Below are 16275 nucleotides of genomic sequence, written 5' to 3' on the forward strand. Positions count from 1 at the left end.
CACATGTGCAAGTCACAAGCAAGTCTCAAGTCTTAACCTTCAAGTCTCAAGCAAGTCCCAAGTTACTGTGGCGAAAAGCAAGCAAGTCAAGTCGAGTCTCTGCTAGAAGTCAAGCAAGTCAAGTCAAGTCATTTATTTTGGTCAAGTCACAAATCAAGTCAAAATACTGATCTACCCCAATTTTCACCTTTAAATCAGTTAAAAGTCAGTGGTCAGGAAAGGTTTTGTTTTATTTTCAACATTAACAAAACTGCTTAGTGCTTTTTTCTTGGCATATTAAAGAAACACTTTGAATGCCCAAACAGCTCAAAATCCTTCGTCCGGTCATGTTTCAACACCACAGTCACTAAAAAATGTTAAAGCGGAGTTCCGGCCTGAAAACAAAAAATTAGATAAAAATACCCCAGGGACAGTCAGGGCTAGTGCATTTCAGCAATGATAGCCTCTGAACTGTCCCCAGGTTCACTTACCTTTTAGGAGAAATACTTACCTTGAAAATGTCTTGTCCAGCGCTGCCATCTCAGGTGTGGGCAGCTGAAGCAGGAGTGTCCTCTTCGGTCCCAGAATGCCCTGCACCGGCCCTGCTCGGCATGCCCAGAAGCTGTTTAGCAGGGAATGATGCCCCTGCACCAGAACTGACGAACGGGGCCAGTGCAGGTGCATTGATTCCTGGGAGCGATGCTCGTTCAGCTCCCAGGAATCAACGCAAAAAAGAAGTCCGCAGAGGGAGAAAGAGGAAGTAAGGTTAGTATATTTTCTTTAAAAAGAAGGTAAGTGAATAAAAAAAAAAAAATAATTATCCATTTGTTTTACAGGTGATTCTGAGCAAGCGGAAAAAGGTAAAAAAAAAATTTCAGGGTGGAACTCCGCTTTAAGTATTTCCACTGTTAAACAGCCAGTGTCCTAAAATCAGAACACACTGGGGTGTTTTAAGTGACTGTGGTGTCAGAAACATAACAGACACATTCATTTTTTATCTTGAGAAAATGCAAATATTTAATAACTTAAAAAAGTAAAGTAATTTCAAGTCATATGTCTCAAGTCAAAGTCAAGTCTCAAGTCATGAATACCAAGTCAAAGTCAAGTCGAGTCTTTTATTAATTTTAGTCAAGCAAGTCTCAAGTCCTCAAACTGGTGACTTAAGTCAAGTCATGTGAATCAAGTCCCCCACCTCTGCCAAATAGATCCCATACAGCCAGCAACAATAGCCACCCAAAGCAGAGCTGTGAAAATGTGGAATAGACTCCCTCAAGAACTAGTTCTGGCCAGCTCAGGAAAGAGAAAAAAAAAGCTGGATGCATTCCTAAATGCACAAAATATTAACATTTATAGTAAATAATAACACCAGAGATTGTTAATCCAGGAAATATTTGATTGCCTCTTGGGGAATCAGGAAGGAACTTTTTTTCCCCGGCTGGAGAGAATTGGATCATGCTTTAAAGGTATGTTTTTTTTCCCATTCCTCTGGCTCAACTGTGAATATAGGGTTCTGTATATGGAGGTTTTCTATTTATTTATTATTTATTGGTTGAACTACGTTGACTGTCTTTTTCTCCAGCCCAACTAACTGTTCCTGCTGAGTTTTGGCCGCACACAAACTGGCCACAGTTAATTGGTCAGTTTGTAATTGGACACAGTATTGTTGCTGTATCCAGAGGTAGAGACTACCTAACGACGATTTACGTCGGCAGGCAGCCCCTCACAGGCAAAGCGACGTAGGTCTACGTCGCTAGCCTGTGAGGGTCTAGGGAGCGAGCGCGCGCCGCTGGAGGCGTGCTCCCGCTCGCTCACAGACACCCCGCCCCCCCCCCCCCGCGCGAGTGACCGGCGGACCCGATGTGCGCCGGTCACTCGCGATTGTCGGTTACAGAGGGAGAAAGGCTGGAGGCTAATGTAAACAAAGCCACCTGTCATTCTCCCCTGTGTAACAGCACAGAATATACGGTCCAGCTATGTAGGACCGTTGATCTGTGCTGTTACACCACTAGCCACATCCAATCACAGTAAGAAACATGCCCCTAGGGACACACATAACCCCTCCCTCTCAAATAAAGTTAACCCCTTCACTGCTAGTGTCATTTTTACATTAACAGTGCATATGTATAGCACTGATTACTGTAGTAATGTCACTGGTAACCCCAAAAGTGTCAAAAATGTCAGTCAAAGGTCTGATCTGTCCGCCGCAATGTCGCAGTCCCGCAAAAAAAAATTGCAGATCGCCGCCATTACTCGTTAAAAAAAAAAACAATAAAAATGACAAATATCTTTCCCTTAGATAGTAAACGCAATAACTTTTGCGCAAACCAATCAAAATACGCTTTTTGCGATTTTTTTTACCAAACATATGTAGCAGAAAACAAATTGGCCTAAAATGTTAAAAAATTTTGATTTTTACATTTTTTTGGGGGGGAATTTCATATAAAAAAATTTGAAAAATATTGTTATTTTTGCAAAATTGTCGCTCTTTTTTTTGTTTATAGTGCATTATCAAAAAATAAAAAAGAAAGCTCTGTTTGTGGGAAAAAAAGATGTCAAATTCGTTTGGGTACAGCGTTGCACGACAGCGCAATTGTCCGTTAAAGTCACGCAGTGCCGAATCTCAAAATAGGCCCTGGTCAGGAGGGGGGTAAAGTCTTCCGGGGCTTAAAGCGGTAGTATCCCGCTTTTTGACACTTTTACCTACAGGTAAGCCTATAATAAGGCTTACCTGTAGGTACAAATAATATCTCCTAAACCGGCATGGTTTAGGAGATATTTACAGTGCATGCAGCCGCTCTCGCGAGCGGCACATGTGCTCTGAAGGTCCGGGGGGACCTTCAATTAATTTGCCGGGAGCTTGCCGGAAAATCACTCCCGTGCGTGGCCGGAGCCGCCGAACCCGGAAGAGACGGCGAGGGATCATGGCAGCGCCCGCAGCGATGTCCGGGGGTCCGTGTGGGGGCTTCGTTCTAAGATAAGTTACACATAATGGGCTAGTATGCGATGCATACTAGCCCATTATGCCTTTGTCTTGCAGGTTTTTTTTTTCCTAGGGTTTACAACCGCTTTAAGTGGTTAGGGTGTCATCTTTGAGTCTTCTCCTTCCAGTCATCAACAAAGCTTTGTACTTCATCACACTGTGGGGTCTGTACCTACAGGGAACATGTTCATAAGACCCTGCAGCAGGGCCGTTCTTAATATTGATTGGACCCTGGGCAAAAATTTTCTTGGGCCCTCTATGTAATTTTGCTTTCCACCCCAACATCCCCAAAAAACAAATAAACACACACATACAGTAGACTTATCTCAAAAAATGTTACTGATGTAACATAAAGAACTGGTCCACACTCACTGATTGGTTGCTAGAGGTTACTACACATCCTTACTGCTCACCAATTGGTTGCTAGAGGTTTCTGCACATCATTACTGCTAACGATTGGTTGCTCTGCTAAGGATTGGTTGCTATATGTTGCTAAAAAAGTGTAAAGTAAACTATGCTCAGTGCTAATCAGTCATCAATAAATACAGCAGCACTCACAAATATACCAAATACTACAGTGTACATAAAAGATTTAAATAGAAAAGTGTTGTACAAAAATATCCCTTTTAAACAGAAAAGCAATTCAATGATAAGTCCATCCATATAACCAGACAAATACTGTACTGGCGACCCTAGCATAAGTAACAAACTATTCAGAGAAAGGGGGGAAGCCTGGAGATGGATGCACAGCAGTAAGCGGAAGGCTGGACATGACTGGGGTTTGCAGGGAAGGTTGCTACCCAGTGGGGGTTAACTTTTTTAAGGAAGAACTAAAGCAGGTGATTGGTTTTTGGGAAGGTGGGGCAGGGTGGGGCAAGGTGGGGTTAGCAGGGGCTAGTTTAGGGTGGGACCAGGGGTCCGGTCAGTTGGAGACCAGACAGCAATAGGAGAACTTCTGTACCCCCCCCCTTGTCTATCGGTATGGCAGATTTGGACTCTATGCTGGCCCAGTTACGCAGTGCGGCCATGGCGAATGGTCCGCAATGGCTTCAGGCCAATATGGATGGCTTACTACAGGGGTCGGGGCAGGTACCAGCTTCGCCTGCCCCAACTTTATCACGGCCTAGGAGGTCAAGGCCTCCTGAGCGCCTCAGCCCAGAAACGACCCCTAGGGTCCGCCGTCGCTTAGGGAGCCCCCCTAGGGACCCTTCGACCTCGGCTGTCAGTGGGAAGCCTCCTACAGGTACAGCGGGGGTCGGGAGGAATCCTCGACAAAGACGGGGCCCTGGCAAAGTGAGCGCAGCCCCCTCCAGCTCTGTTGCCCCCTCACCTGCAGCTCTGGAACATCCGACTGGCTCCCCGGGTCCCTCCGGTGGCAGCGCGGTCCGGCGTGGGAGTGAAGTGCGGGGTCCGGGTGCGGGCCTACTTCCGGGTACGGCCGTGGCCTCTCGTGGACGAAGTCGAGGCTCCAGGAGGGTCCCCTGCGTCCCATCGGTGGTTCCGGACCGGATCTCGGCGCCCGCCGCTGTCCCATGCGGCGGGGCGTTCGGCGGGAAGAAGAGGAGGCGGGAATGAGTGGCGGCGCTCGGCCGGAGGCGCCCGTCTATGACGTCACGGGCATGCGACCTTCGGATGGAAGCCTGCTGAGGACAATTGCTACAGCGTCGCAGGGCAGTGACGTCACCGCCCAGCGCCAGACCTACGGAGGCCGCTCTGTTCCCTGCAGAGTGGCAGCTCCCAGCGATGGAATCTTCAGCCTGTCCGGCTGCAGCGGTGGCTCTTCAGGGACTGGCCAGGTGTCCCACTCGGCGGAGGTGGAAGAGCGCTCTGAAGGGGAACTGTCGGCATCGGATGAAGAAGATACTCTGGACGTCGGGGCGGCTCCTCATTCGGGACACGGACGGACGGCTGAGCGGAGGCTTTCACCGGGTCAGCCAGGTAAGGCGGTGTCCTTTGCCTCTCCTTCCCTTCTGTTTTCTGCTCCTTCTGTACCTGCCTCTCCTCCTGTCGGGTCTTCTGTGGTATATTCCTCTGGTGTGTCTGCTCTGCCTGCTGTCCAGGCTCCATCTACGCTGTCTGCACTGCTTAGTTCGTCTTCTCTCCCAGCAAGGGGGCCCTCTTCGCCTGTTATTGGCGCGGGGGTCCTAGGTAGTGGTGGGGGGACGCATGTTTCAGGGGGTCTGGGTGCACAGGCAGTCCCGGACGGCATAGGGGGAGTGTCTTTGCTGCATACTCTTTTGTCCGGGTTTAAGGATTTGTTGTCCAGGTGCGAGCCGGTTTTAGCGGCTGCACCCGCGGGGGCGCCGATACATGCGTGGGCTGCTGCAACAGGGGGGGTTACAGAATCAGTGGGGTCGGCAGCGGGATGTTCTTCTGTTTCACGGCCGCTGGCAGACTCCACTGGATCAAAAGAGGTGAGTGCGGTGACGCCGGTACCAGCTCCTTCGGTTCAGGCCACAGGTGGGTCGGCTGATGCAGTGGAGGTAAGTTCTGGGGTGCCGTCGTCTTCTCCTGGGGTGACGCCGGTGACAAAAGGGTCGGGTTCAGCAGATGGGGACAAGGAGATTGTGCGCATGGCGGATTCTGCGAAGTGCGAAGTTTATGTCTGCTTCGAGGGACCTCTGGGTGCTCATTTGAAAACGGAAGTGAGGGAAAAAATTTGGCGGGGTGAGTATGTTGAGATTTTTTCTCTGCTGCCGTTAGAAAAATTCAACTTGGACAGGGTCAAGCCTGATGAATCAAAAAAAGAGGAGGAAGAAAAGCGCCGGTATCGTTTGATTCCGCGGTCTTTTACCAACTGGTTGCAGGCTTTCACAATTCTGGCCAGTGTAATAGGGGAAAAACATTCTGATCAGTGTTCCCCCCTATTTTGTTATTTGGATTCCATTGGGGAAGCTTATCGGGTCTACGGTGGTACGGCCTGGTTGCGATACGACGAACATTTTCGTCAACGCAAGGCCGTCAGACCATCTTTGCGCTGGGATCATAAGGACATCAGTCTTTGGATGCGCCTCATGACCCAGGCTAGATCTACCGGTCACCCCTTTCAGGGTGGGGTCGGGGGGGCGGCTTCCTCGCCTTCTCCGGCCGCAAAACGTAAAGGCTTATGTTGGCAGTTTAACGAGGCCACTTGCAAGTTTGGAACCTCCTGTCGCTTCAAGCACGAGTGTTCCAACTGCGGCGGAAATCACTCGTCGGCACGATGCTTTAAGCATGGGGGAGCAAAACATGCCGACGCTGGTAAGAGGGCGGACGCCGGTGAAAGTGGAAAGGTTGGCCAGGTTCCTAAGTAGGTACCCTGACCGGGAAGCAGCCGCTCTTTTGCTGGGGGGGTTTTCGCAAGGCTTTCGCATTCCTTGTTCTTTGTCGGTGGTTCCTCCTCCCGGGGGCAATTTAAGTTCCGCTAGGGCGCATTCGTCGGTGGTCTCGGCGAAGCTCCTGAAGGAGGTGAGGTTGGGCAGGATGGCGAGCCCTTTCTCGTCTCCGCCTTTGCCGAATCTGGTACTCTCCCCTCTGGGTGTGGTTCCAAAAAAGGAGCCTAATAAGTTTCGACTCATTCACCACCTGTCTTATCCCCCTGGGGGTTCGGTGAATGACGCTATAGCGGACGACTTATGCTCGGTTTCATACGTTTCGTTCGATAACGCGGTGGCCTGGGTGCGTCGTTTTGGGCGGGGGGCCCTTATGGCGAAAACTGACATTGAAGCTGCGTTTAGGTTGTTGCCGGTGCACGCGGACAGCCTGCATCTTTTGGGTTGTGAATGGCAGGGTGGAATTTTCGTTGACCAATGTTTGCCTATGGGCTGCGCCATTTCTTGTTCGCTGTTTGAAACATTCAGTTCTTTTTTGGAATGGGTTGTTAGGGATGTTTCGGGGTTGTCTTCCATAATTCATTATTTAGACGATTTTCTGGTGATAGGTCCTCCGGGGGAGGTGATGTGTGCGACGCTTTTGGCTACGGTCCAACAGCTGTTTGATTATTTTGGAGTCCCATTAGCCCCTGACAAGACTGAGGGGCCGTGCACGGAACTGCGATTTCTGGGTATTGTCATTGATACGATGGCAATGGAATGCAGGCTTCCGGTTGACAAGCTATTGGACCTACGCAGCGTTATTGCAGGGACCTTGGACACACGAAAAATTCAGCTGCGTGCCCTGCAGTCTCTGCTGGGAAAATTGAATTTTGCCTGCCGCATCATGCCCATGGGGCGGGTGTTTTGCAGGAGGTTGGCGGCTGCCACGGCGGGAGTCAGGGCGCCGCATCATTACATTCGCCTATCTAAAGAGCATCGGGATGACTTGCGGGTTTGGGATTTGTTCTTGAGCTCCTTTAACGGCCGTTCGGTTTGGTTGGAAGCTCCGGTGTCGAACTTTGACCTGGAGCTGTTTACTGACGTGGCAGGCTCGGGGGGTTTTGCGGCCTATTTCCAGGGGCAATGGTGTGCGGGGGAATGGCCGGCCTCCTGGCGGAATTCTGACTTCATTCGTAACTTGGTTCTGTTGGAATTATTTCCCATTGTGTTGGCTGTGGAGTTATGGGGTCAGGATTTCACAAATAAGAGGGTCCGTTTTCATTGCGATAACCTGGGGGTAGTTCAGTCAATCAACAGCATTACTGCTTCTTCTCCGCCGGTTATTAGGTTGCTTCGCCACCTGGTGCTCAAATGTTTGCTCCTGAATTCTTTTTTCTATGCTGTGCATGTTCCGGGTGTTGACAATTCGGTGGCTGATGCTCTTTCTCGCTTCCAGTGGGACAGGTTTCGGAGGTTGGCACCGGATGCGGAGCAGCAAGGCCTGATGTGTCCCGGGGAGCTGTGGAACATCGTCTCGCCGCAGTAATGGATTTGGTTCGGGCGTCGGTTTGTCCTTCCACTTGGACGGCCTACGAAAGGGTGTGGGCGACGTGGCATCAGATGGTGAGTGAGGTGGGGGGTCTTTCTGGTGATCGGGAACGGTTGTTCCTGCTCTTATATTTTGTGAGCCTGAATTTTGAACAGCGTGTGTCTATTTCTACGTTACGCCGCAAAATGGCGGCCTTAGCCTTCTACTTTCAGTCGTGGGGGGTTGCTGATGTAACCAAACATTTCCTTGTTCAAAAGGCCTTGAAGGGTTATGCGAGGGGTACTCGTTCGATTGATTCCAGGCGCCCGGTTTCCTTTGATGTGTTGTCCCGGGTGGTGGACTGCTTGCCGGGAGTGTGTTCTGCGGACCAGGAGGTGGAACTCTTCAGGACAGCTTTTATCTTGGCGTTCTTTGGAGCTTTTCGGATTAGCGAATTGGTGAGTATTTCCAGGCGGGGGAATGGGGGATTGCAGTTGGGGGATGTTTGTTTGCATCCGGACAAGCTTCTGATCCGGATACAGAGGTCAAAAACGGACCAGCTTGGCCGAGGGGCTTGTGTTGAGCTAGGGGTGGTTCCTGGGTCCTCTGTTTTTAAGAGCTGATGGCACGGCCCTCTCACGTTTTCAATTTACGGCTGTCTTCCGGAAGTGCTTGGGGGCAGCCGGTTTTCAGGGGACGGATTTCTCCTCTCACTCTTTCCGCATTGGAGCCGCCACGGAGGCGGCTCGGTGGGGCCTTGGGGATCAGGCCCTTCGGAAAATTGGGCGTTGGGAGTCCAGGCGATTTCGCTCGTATGTCCGTCCGCATCTGTTGTGATGCGGCGGAGGGGATCTGTTCTGTTTCTGGTCGGGGCCCAGGGGCGGTCATTTATTGAATGTTCGTTACGTGTATGCTGGTGTTTTTTCTTTGTTTTTCTCTGTGGTTTTTTGTGTGTGTTCTCAGGACGTATGTTGGTATGTACCCCTCCTTATGTTTTACAGGAGCCACGGAAGTCTTGGTCTGGATATTAGGACATTCTTATGTGGTCTGGGGTGCTCGGAGGGCAGCGGTTAGGCCAGAGGGGCGCCAATTGGGTTTCAGCAGGAAGGAGGTAAAGGTTAGATGGATTGGGGTCTCAGGCATGCTGTGGTCCCGTGTCCTCCCTGAAGTCCATCGTTGCGCCCGGCTTGAGCGGCCGCCCGACATACTTTTGTTGCATGCGGGCGGCAATGATCTGGGCCTCCGTTCCTCCAGGGAGCTGATTAGGGATGTCAAATTGGACTTCCTGAGGCTGCGGACGCTTTTTCCACGGACTGTGGTGGTGTGGTCGGACGTTGTCGCCCGCACTTCTTGGCGCCTGGCTCGTTCGGTGACTAGCCTGAACAAAGCCAGGATTAAGGTGAATAAGGCGGTGGCCAAGTTTGTTGTGCGTAACGGGGGACTGGCAGTCCGGCATCTTGAGCTGGAGCAGGACCCGGCCCTTTATCTTAGAGGTGACGGGGTTCATTTGAACGCGGTGGGCATCGACCTGTGGACTTTAGGTCTGCAGGAAGGTATTCAGAGGGCACTGTGGGTTTGGAGGGCTACACGGCCATAAGGGGTCATGCCCGTGTGCTGTGGCTGGGGTTTTTAGGGTCTTGGAGGGCTGTGACTACTTGGTAAGGGAATATGGAGGGGTAGGGCCCATCTTAGGTATGGGTGGACCTACCCCTGGCAACGTCAGTAGGCGGTATCAAGGGATCCCAATGGTTCATAGTCCTTGAGCTGGTGCAGTGGCGGCTGAGGGCCTGGAGGTCTATTGGGGTCAGGGATACAGCCAGGGGGGAAGTCAAGTTGCCTTCCAAGACCCTAAATGGTCATTCGTTTTTAAATTTTGGTATTGGATTGTTTTTTGTTGAATAATGGTAATTCTTTGCTAGCTAGTGTTTTACTAGTTAGTTCTAATAAAGTTGGCTGCTATGGCCTTTTAAACCCAAACAAATGATTGTAGTGTCCTTCTTTCTTTAGGCAAGTAAAAGGGGAGTCTGTGGGTAGGTTTGGGTTGTATGGGGCAAGGAGCAGCCGCAGCGTCGGCAATACCACAGTCAAGGAAATACAAAGGGACACGTGGCCACTCACTAAAACTAGAGGAAAGGCAGTTTAACCTTAAAGTAAATAGGGGGTTCTTCACTGTCAGAGCGGTAAGGATGTGGAATTCTCTTCCGCAAACAGTCGCATCAGCAGGGAGCATTGATAGTTTCAAAAAACTTTTAGATGGGCACCTTAAAGACCACAATGTACATGGGTATACAATGTACGGTTGACAGCAAACACACACACACACCATAGGTTGAACTGGATGGACTGATGTCTTTTTTCAACCTCACTAACTATGTAACTATGTATAACCAGTGTCAGTAAAAAAGTTCATCCATATAAATCAAAATCAATGTCAGTGAAAAATCCACTGCTAAATGAAACATCCACCAGTGTGTTTAATAACATGCATAAAGCGCTCTGGATACCTCCACAATTCAGATGCGCTTACCAGATAATCAGACCCGCCAAAGCTAAGGTCAAACACAGTGGAAGGATTAATTACCACAGCTGATTTTAAATAGCTCCACTGCTTATTTGGGCTCCTGCTTTCATTTGAATGAGGACACTTTTGATCTATGCAGACTTCTTTTTTTTGACAACCAGTGCTCAGGAAAAAAGGCACACTAGTGTGAACCAGGGTTTAGGGTACATGCACATTAGGAGCAGTAAAAATGCCAGAAATTCTGGCCGAAAAAAGAGGAATAAAAAATGCTTATAGTAGCTTATATTGCACAAGAGTTTAGGAGAGTTTATGGGCATTAGGCTAGGTAACACTGTAGCGGGTGGTTGCGGGTGCAGGAATTGCAGGGAAATCTGACATCATGGTGCTTTTGCACCATGCAATTTCCCTGCAGCTGCGTTTTGAGAAAGGTGCAGGCACCTTTTTTTGTGGAAAATGCAGGCACAACAGCCTATTCAAACCTGCTCAAGTGTCAACCTAGCCTTAGGAATGTAGGGCAGTGTACAGAGGTCAGGAGGATGTATTGCAATGTACAGAGGTCAGTAGGATTTATTGCAATGTACAGAGGTCAGTAGTATGTAGGTTAGTGTACGGAGGTAAGTAGTATGTAAGGCAGTGTACAGAGGTCAGGAGGATGTATTGCAATGTACAGAGGTCAGTAGGATGTATTGCAATGTACAGAGGTCAGTAGTATGTAGGTCAGTGTACAGGGCTCAGTAGTATGTAGGGCAGTGTACAGGAGTCAGTAGTATGCAGGGTAGTATACAGTCAGTAGTATGTAGAGCAGTGTACAGGAGTCAGTAGTATGTAGGGCCTTGTATAGAAGTCAGTAGTATTTAGGGCAGTGTACAGAGGTCAGTAGTATGTAGGGCAGTGTACTGAGGTCAGTAGGATGTAGATCAGTGTACAGAGGTCAGTAGGATGTAGATCAGTGTACAGAGGTCAGTAGGATGTAGGGTAGTGTACAGAGGTCAGTTGGATGTAGGGCAGTGTACAGAGGTTAGTAGTATGTAGGGCAGTGTACAGATGTTAGTAGTATGTAGGGCAGTGTACAGAGGTTAGTAGTATGTAGGGCAGTGTACAGATGTTAGTAGTATGTAGGGCAGTGTACAGAGGTTAGTAGTATGTAGGGCAGTGTACAGATGTTAGTAGTATGTAGGGCAGTGTACAGAGGTAAGTAGTATGCAGGGTAGTGTACAGGAGTCAGTAGTATGCAGGGTAGTGTACAGGAGTCAGTAGTATGTAGAGCAGTGTACAGAGGTCAGTAGGGTGTAGAGCAGTGTACAGAGGTCAGTAGGATGTAGAGCAGTGTACAGGGGTCAGTAGGATGTAGAGCAGTGTACAGGGGTCAGTAGTATGTAGGGCAATGTATAGAAGTCCGTAGTATGTAGGGCAGTGTACAGAGGTCAGTAGTATGAAGGGCTATGTACAGAAACCAGTAGGATGTAGGTCAGTGTACAGAAACCAGTAGGATGTAGGTCAGTGTACAGAGGTCAGTAGGATGTGGAGCAGAGTACAGAGGTCAGTAGGATGTAGAGCAGTGTACAGAGGTCAGTAGTATCCAGGGTAGTGTACAGGGGTCAGTAGTATGTAGAGCAGTGTACAGAGGTTAGTAGGGCAGAGGGCAGGGGTCAGCAGGGCAGAGGCCAGGAGTTGACAGAACAGAGGATAGGGGGTCAGTAGGGGCAGAGGACAAGGGGCAACAGGACAGTGTACAGGGATCAGTGGGATGTAAAGCAGTGTACAGAGGTAATTAGAAGGTAGGACAGTGTACAGAGATCAGTTAAGGCAGAGTAGTAGGCATCACAAGGGAAATAGACAGGGGATCAAGAGGCCGCAGTATGAAGGGGGATCGTCATGGCACAGTAAAAGGTTTCAGGAGAGCACAGGGCACAGTACAGGGAGTGAGGGCAAAGCACAGGGGGATCAGGAAGGCACAGTACGGTAGGTGGGAGGGCACACACCAGAGGGTCAGGAGGAGGGCACAGAATGGGGGTCAGGAGGGCACACACCACAGGGACTGGGAGGGCACAGTATGGGGTCAGGAGGGCACATGCAAGGGGGTCAGGAGGGCACATAACAGGGGGGGGGTCAGGAAGACACAGTATGGGGCTTGGGAGGGCACACACCAGGGAAGATCAGGAGGGCACAGTACATACAGGGGGGGTTGGAGGGCACACACCAGGGGGGTCAGGAAGGTGCAGTATGTTGGGTGGGAGGGCACATTAAGGGGGGCAGGAGGGTACATACCAAAGTGGTCGGAAGGGCACAGCATGGGGGTCAGGAGGGCACTAACCAGGGGGGTCGGGAGGACACAGTACAGAGGTCAGGAGGGCATGCACCCCTGGGATCAGGAGGACACATAACAGGGGGTCAGGAGGGCACACACTTAAGGGTCAGTGGTTTGTATACCAATGCCAGAAGCCTGGCGAACAAGATGGGAGAGCTGGAGCTACTGATGTTTGAGGAGGACTTAGATTTTGTGGGGATAACAGAAACTGGTTCGACAGCTCTCATGATTGGATGGCGACCATTCAGGGGTATTCCCTTTTTCGCAGGGATAGAGAAGGTAAAAAAGGGGGAGGGGTATGTCTGTATATTAAGAACAGTGTACAGGTAAATATGAGGGATGATGTTAATAATGGAGCTATGGACAAGGCAGAATCCCTATGGGTAGAGCTTAAAAGGGAAGGCACTATAGGGAAGGTGATATTGGGCGTATGCTATAGGCCCCCCAACCAGAGGGAGGAGGGAGAAGCGGACCTCCTTTTACAGATAGGATTGGCAGCAAGGATGGGAAATGTCATTATAATGGGGGACTTTAATTATCCAGATATAGACTGAGCAGAAGGAACCGCGCATTCAGCCAAGGCTCGGTAGTTCCTAAATGTTTTGCAGGACAATTTTATGGGTCAGATGGTGAACGCACCGACAAGAACATATGCGGTACTTGACCTACTGATTACCAACAATACAGACCTGATGACGGATATAGAAATATGGGGCAACTTAGGAAACAGTGACCATAGGTCAATTGGTTTCAGTATTAATCATAGTAATAGGAAACACAAGGGTAATATAAGAAAACTGAATTTCAAAAGAGCCAATTTTCCAAAACTGCGCTCTCTGCTAGAAAATATCAAATCGGACAGAACCCTGGGAACAAAGAACACGGAGGAAAAATGGGAGTGCTTCAAGAGCATACTAAACAAAGGGATTGGCCAGTGCATTCCAAAGGGAAATACATTTAAAAGAGCAAAACTAAACCCTGGGTGGATAAACTCCAACATAAAAATGCATATTAATACTAAAGAAAAGGCCTTTAAAAAATACAAGGATGAGGGGTCATTGGCAGCATGCAAGCATTACAAAGAGTGTAATAAGAAATGTAAAAACGAAATCAAGGCGGCTAAAATAGAACACGAGAGACATATAGTGGAAGAGAGTAAAAAGAACCCCAATAAATTCTTTAAGTATATAAACAGCATGAAAGCGAGGCCAGAACACATTGGCCCCATAAAAGATGACAAAGGAAATATGGCCACAGAGGACAGAGAAATGGCAGAAGTGTTGTTAAATAATTTCTTCTCTTCAGTCTTCACAAATGGATTGGGGGGCTACACTAACCCAGCTTGTAATGCTAAACTAAATAATACACCTCAGGAAGTACCACCGTGGCTAACAGAGGATAGACTGAGAACTAAACTAGAGAAACTAAACATAAATAAATCACCGGGACCGGATGGCTTGCACCCGAGGGTTCTTAAAGAGCTCAGCCAGGTGATTGCCAGACCATTATTCTTGATCTTTAAGGTTAGTCTACAGATGGGTATTTTTTTTTAAAAATGGGGGTGGAGCATCTTTGTTTTTGTTTTTTTATTGGGGTATAAAATGACGGCCATCATGATTATTCTTTTTTAATAAAGGACTTGTCAAAAACTGCCTCATGTTTTTTGTTACACTACACAGTTTTTTTTTTGTTGGTTGAATAAGTAGGGGTACTATGTACCCTATACTCATTCATATGGGGGGGCCGGGATCGGGGGGCACTTTCCTATAGGGGGCTTCCAGATTCTGATAAGGCCCCTGCCCGCAGACCCCCACAACCACAGCCCAGTTTTGTGGGGGAGGAACCCTTGTCTCTATTAACATGGGGACAAGGTGCTTTGGGGGGAGCAGGGCTGCCCTCCCCATGTTGAGGGGGCACGTGGCCTGGTATGGTTTAGGAAGGAGGCGCTCGCTCGTCCCCCCCTCTTCCTGGCCTTTCAGGCTACATGCTCGGATAAGGATCTGGTATGGATTTGCACGCATTTTTGGCTTGGGGTTTCCCCTCAAAATCAATACCAGACCCTTAGGTCTTATATGGTTTTGGGGGGGAGGGACCCCATGTGTTTTTTAACATCACATGTCACAAGTCGGATCAGTTAAGATGCTGATCCGACTTGGCTATGACTTCAATGATATTCAATGGGCTGAAATTGGACCCAAGTCGGACTAAAGTAGTCCAGGAACCTTTTCAAAAGTTGGACTGACACAAGTTGGACCAGTTAAGACAGCTCTCATAGGGAACTATTGTTTTTGACATGTAATGCGACATGTGCTTTCAAAATCAGAGCGCATGTCGCTCCAGTGTGAACTGGACCTGAGACAGGAAGCTCAATAAACTACCACGGTGCTCAACAGTGCCATGGCAGTTCATCGAGAACTATATGCCGACAGCCACACAGGCTGTCCGACCTTGTCGTTTTCCCATTCAAAAAACACTGTGAATAGACGACAAGGCCGGGCAGGAGGAGCCCCGCACTGTCACCTCTTTTTTAGATTGTGCCAGCTAGCAGGGGGGAGAAGATCCCCCTCTAGTTGACATAACGGGGGAACGGGGGTCGGTGCATGTGTAACATGTTACATCCTGAATATGTTACAAAAGGTGAACCTATCCTTTAATGATGCTGGGCCTAAATAAACCAGAAAACTGTGGGTATCTTGTGGCAAAAAAGGGGGACAAAAATGGAGCAAAATGGTGGTTTAATGGATTCAATCAAGTTGCTTGAAACCTTTGCAAATGCTTTGTAATAGTTAGCTGTACATATTACTCTGAAACTAGCTAAAGCCCTTTTGTACAAGGTCTAAGAGTTGCTCTAAAAGCAAAATCACCAACTTTTAGCTTGGCACAAATCCTTATATAGTAAAGTAAATGTACAGTTTTATTTTTCACTAGATATGGATATGGATTTGAATTTAAAATATTTTTAAGTAGGTAAAAATGAAGATTTCATAAACTTTGAACTAGCAGATAGATCCCACTGCTTCTTTCTGTGCACTTTTCTATTCTTGGCTGCATTGTTTTAGAAACATTTCAAGCTCAATTTGTCTCAAAGTATGAGGCAGTCACTAGTCCATCATCCGTATTGTAGGAACTCTGAGGAACCAACTTCGTATTACCTATCTTATAACTACAATTTATATTTTTTATTGATTGGGAACATGTGTATTATATGGGAAGATGCATGTTGGCATCTATATTTTTTTAATATATGTTAAATACAGTAAATTGTGACTTTTAATATATTGTTTGCCAAGTACTCCTTTCTGGCCTGTATAGTCCGACAAAACTCTACTTTGTTCCGACATATCAAGCTCAGTTGCTTAGACTCAAATTTATATATGCACAGCTAAATGCATGAGAGCATTGACCCATCTCCCCGTCCTTACACCTGGGTATACCCTGTTTTAATAGCTTTAATGGCATTAAAACATTTGTTTAAAAACATTTAAAAAAAAAAAAAAAATTAAGCCAAAACACTCTCCCCCAAATTTAAACTATAACACTCTCTCCCCTCCTAATTAAATAGGCCCAAGCACTTGTTCTCACTTGGCATTAGGCAAAAGCATCTTCTATGTAATTAGAGTCTGAAGATCTCTAATCTTCTAATCTTCCATAATCACATTAATGCAA

Source organism: Pelophylax lessonae (assembly GCF_965119305.1).
Source record: "Pelophylax lessonae genome assembly, chromosome: 11".
Taxonomy (NCBI): Eukaryota; Metazoa; Chordata; class Amphibia; order Anura; family Ranidae; genus Pelophylax; species Pelophylax lessonae.